Genomic DNA, 5,189 nt, shown 5'->3' on the forward strand with positions numbered 1-5,189 from the left:
GAAAAAAAACATTTCTAAAAGTTACAGGAGCTGCTACGATCCTGATGGAATTTAGAACCAGATCCCTCTTATTATCTTCCAGTTTTTACCTCCAATTCCTCTCGGATCAAAGTCATATATATTACATATATATGAATAATTGCGCGTTGATTAATTCCCACGTCACAGGTGAGGATCAAGGAGGTGAATAATAGGTAAATGTCAAGAACTAGGAACTTTTCTTTTTCCTTTTTACCAACCAAGCACAATTTTTTTTTACTATGTTGAGAAAATACTCCAAAAAAGGGAAAAAAACACAAGCTTCAAGTAGGGATGTAGGAACGTCATCAATGTCTAATAATAATAATAATAATAATACATTTTATTTATTTAGCCCTTTCAAAGTGTTTAACAAGACAACAAAATCAAAGATTAAGGTCACAGTAAAAACTAAAAATTCAATAAAATAATTAAATACAATGGCAGTAACAGCGATTGAGAAAAAGTTAAGATCAGAGAACACCGTAAGACTCAAAACAACACAACTCAGAACTCATATATAACAATATACAAGTGGACCTCCAGCTTTGCTTTAAATACCTCTACAGAACATGCCTGTCTGATGTTAAACTGTTCCACAAACTGATAGTTTCAGGACCGTGACTGGTCATTGCAGCTGTTTTTACAACATTAAATACCTTATTAATAAACTTCATAAATAGATGCTGATTCCAACACAAATTAGTCTCGTTAAATCTACCTGAAAAGACCGTAACTGACATGAAATGTAATATGTTTTGATATTTATTTTGAGGTTATAATTTCCATAGAATTCACTTGTTAAGACGTGATGTCATTTCCTGTTTGGGGCTCCACTTATATTCATTCCCCTGAGTCCATTAAACACATTTAATTGTTATTTCACCACTTTACATGTGACGATAAAGAACAGAGGACCTAAATGAAGCTGATAAATAAAGATACAAGTCTAAATCGAATGACATTGGTGCTAGTTAATGTTAGCATGCTCCTGCTAACTCCCTGTGGAACTGCCAAACTGGATTTCAATGGATTTCCCCGATATAGAATAAGGCTTTTATAGGCGTGTCATGTTTCTACACCGTACTTTTTGTTGGTCATTTATCTGTGCTGTCTAGTTCAGGGGAAGGGAATTAAAGTAATGATTTATGTCAATACACAAGTGAGCATGAAGTGAAGCGATGTACTGCTGTAAACAGACCAGGACTTGAAAGAATATTTAAGAGGCTTAAAATCACGATTAAGTGCACTGATAACTGTATTTGTCTTAAATAAATTAATTTAGTTCCTTAAACACCATAACTGGCGCTTCACTAAAGAAAAAACCTGAAGCAAATGAGCAAAAAGGCTCAGCTGTTGTTGACAGTTTAGACACAGAAATTAGATTTATTTCAGCACAACAACATCAGGCTTAACAAACAAATAAAATAATAAATGACAGCTACGACTACAAATCGGATAAAATTTACTTAGGGGGTCAAATGAGTGGCCATTTTTGTCACAAAAAAAAGTTGTAAGAAATCCATAGAACTGTGTTGAAATAATGCTAATCCATTTGTGCACAGACTGCTGATATTATTTGACAGTGGAAGCTCTATTTTCAGAAATATTGGATTTTGAATAGCACGTGTATGTGAAAACTTTTGCTGGTAGACGGACGTGACATTACCCATGATGCTCTGGTCAGTACCAGTACTTTATTAGTAATAAACTTATATACTTACTAATGCTAATTCTCCTCTTATTCATAAATGTTAGTATTGTGGATCTAAAACAATAACAGCTGACACAAAAACACAAAATGTGGCAGTGGACGGATGTGACATGGTTGTTCCAGATCCCATCATACTGATGCTCGGCAGCCATGTCACCGTTTCCACAGATGATCCCTGTGCAAAAACTAGGATCAGAATTATTTATTGTATAGTTTATCATCATACTAAAGAGGAAATAACAATATAGAATTGTTATTTCTTTATAAAAACGCTTATTATTAGAAAACTGTTGGTGTAAAAATTGATGTGTGACATTCTTCATGTATGTATTGGCGTAACATAAGCAGGATGGATCAGCACCATACTCCATATTGAACCTGTAAAAGTAAAACGTGATATGTAGTATACAATCTTGTAAGAAAAATTGGGGAATCTAAAAGAATAGAATATTGTTTTTTCAGGTAAATTCAGTTTAAATATAACTTGGCCATTTGTGACATGAAAATATAGCATTAATTATGATGAAATTGGACATTTTTGAGCTGAAAACATCGTTCATATGAACATCAACATGTTACAATAGAACTGAAATCCTGTCAATTTGCAGAACTTGCATGATTTCTTATGCACTACAGACATAAATAAGACCTCTAAGCAAATTTTAGCCGAAATACACATCACTTTCTTAGACCTCCCACAGTGTCCATCTTCATATACAGTCTATGTTTTATATACAAAGTATATGGGCTTACACTACAAAATCTATAAAATATCAAAAAAATCTTACTCAAATTCTGCCTTTTAGACGTTTTTCACTGCTTTAATCCTAAATCTATTTGACGATAGATGCCCTTTAATACTGAAACATGCTCATATATCTTGCATGTGAATGACTGAATGGAGGGTAACTCTCGAATGTGATTAAATGTCAGAGGTACATTATTAATAATTAAACACAAGCACAGCATCAGAAGCTACTGACATGAAACTAGTGGCCTAAAATGTGCACGTTTCCTGCTTACCTGAAGTGTACAAATAATTAGTGTGTAGATATTTTAAAGAATCGACTTTCTCTACTACTAACACTAACGCACAGTCTAAAATAGAGTTTATAGAAGCTAAATGTGAATTTTTAAATCAGATGGAGGATTTTACTAGAACATACGATGTAAAAAAAAACAAAAAAAAAACACCTCATTTAAGACACAATCACTGACAGTGCAGAGTAGAAACAAGGTCAGGGTTAGTAAAACACTGGTTCCATTAAACTTAGTTATGTTAATTTATAGTTCATTTTACATTTGTATTTACCGTAGCTTGTTTTTCCAGCTGTTTCCTACACTGCCTTAAAGCACAAACTACGGTGACATAAAGCAGTGTGCGATCTATTTTTTTCAATGTTGCAGTGAAGCGAGTCTGTTTATTCATCTGTGTACACCTCATGTTTAAAAAAAAAAAAAAAAAAAAAATCAGCACAAAGACCCCAAATGTGATGATATTTGTTGAAGTGAATGGATACCAGCATCTGTTTGTGAAGCAGACCTATATAGATGTCATTCTTGCACTTGTATTCAGTAAAACTCCATTGTAGTGTTAGCGTTTTTGTAATGCCTGTACATATTATCTGTGCCAGAAGTGTCAGTGCTGATATTCCAGTCGTTTTTGTTTTTTTCTTTTTTTTAATTATTGTCACTATCAGACCAGATTGAATGTTAACTTAGTGACATGAAATCCACTTGTATCCTTACTGGAACCTATAAAAATCGTACTTTTCAAAGCCAGTATATGAAGTTTCCCCCAAAGTTATTGCACATTTACTCTAAGATGGAAAATCATTTTTATTTTTACGGTATAAAAGAAGCGAGTAAGGAGACGTCTCTATACTTTGTAAACATAAACACCCACCTCTGGAAACTGTATGAGCAGCATCAACTTATTTTTTAATGTGCTGACAGTTTGGGTTTGCAGGAAAAGAAGCGGAAACCTTTATTAGTTAAGGACATGAAAAGAAAGAATGCCATTCCAGCAGCATTAAAGGTTCTCACAGAGGCAGAAAAAAAGACCGAGACGGTAATTAATTCTAATAACGCAACAGCTTCAACAGAAAATAAGACCAAGTTTCACAACAAATTGGAGGAAGATTAAAAGTGTGATAATTAACAATCAAGAGGACTGTGATTTGATGTGATAACAGCAAAATTTATTACATTTTTTTTAATCCCAAAGCTGCTTTTTTTTCAACATATTTTAATAGTGATGGGCAGTAAGTACAACAAACTGATTAAAGTATTGCCTTTTTCCATTTAAAACAAATTGATGAATCCATATTGTATCATCGCTTCATACACAAATTCCTCATTATATGACACATTTTACTGTAAACTGTGCACAACATCCTGTATCTTTGTGTACAAAGTGTAACTGTATGTATGAATCGATGACGCCTTTACTATACCTGAAGAAATATAGGGAGAAAAGTACAGTAAAAGCATATTTTTAATCTGAAATGTTGAAAGCACCTCTGTGGATAATTGTTACTGTTGTATGTCAGTGACCATGGCAGGTACATGTAAGAATAAAAATATTTTTGTTGAAATTTTGGTTGTTTGTGTTTTTAAAGTCGGTAGAGGATGATATATGTGTATCAGTTAACAAAAGGCCAGTTGGATGTTTTTAGTTTTTTTTTTTGTTTTTTTTTTTTAAAGATAGCACCTTCAAATGCATGCATTGTGTCCAAAAGAGCCTGATTTCTCAAACCGCCTGTCTGAAGGCATTATCGTCTAAACCATCAAGTGTTTGGGCAGTGATCTGTATGAAACGGTCTGTCTTTTCTTGTTTGTCGGCTGCCAGACAATGATGACGGCGACGGCTGTGCAGTTCATATCCGCCCCAACAGGAAATGAGAGGCTCTGATGGAGCCGCTATCAGAGCTGAAGGGACAATATTAGTGATGGGAGATTGGGAAGAGTCAATATTGGATGAGTGACGAGGACTATTTTGACACATCCAGGAGGAGGAAAAGCAACAAGAAAGGTGAAATAATTATAATAAAAAATGGAAACAGAGTCAGGCTTTCACTGGTAAGAATGATGGAGTATGAACATGCAAAACAGAAGGGAAGTATGAGCAGGTTAGATCATATTAACAGGATGTAAGACGGGATCTGTTTGCCATCTCCAACCAAAGTCATTCGTCAAACTACATATTTTACTGGTGAATTTTGATGTATTTTTCTGGTGGTCCAAAACTGACTCCAAAAGTGGAGTTCTAAGGCTATACTATAGTATGTCATCAAAATATGATCATTTTTTGATGATTTTTTAAATGTTCATTTATAGACCTTAGATGATTACTAAACCCTCAGGAAGTCCTCCTCAGAGTGTTTTTGGGTGTTTTGACTTGTTTTTCTGGTGGTCCAAATCTGACACCAAAAAGTGTTATCAGGCTATACTATAG

The sequence above is a fragment of the Sphaeramia orbicularis genome, chromosome 7, assembly GCF_902148855.1.
Source record: "Sphaeramia orbicularis chromosome 7, fSphaOr1.1, whole genome shotgun sequence".
In the NCBI taxonomy this organism is placed as follows: Eukaryota; Metazoa; Chordata; class Actinopteri; order Kurtiformes; family Apogonidae; genus Sphaeramia; species Sphaeramia orbicularis.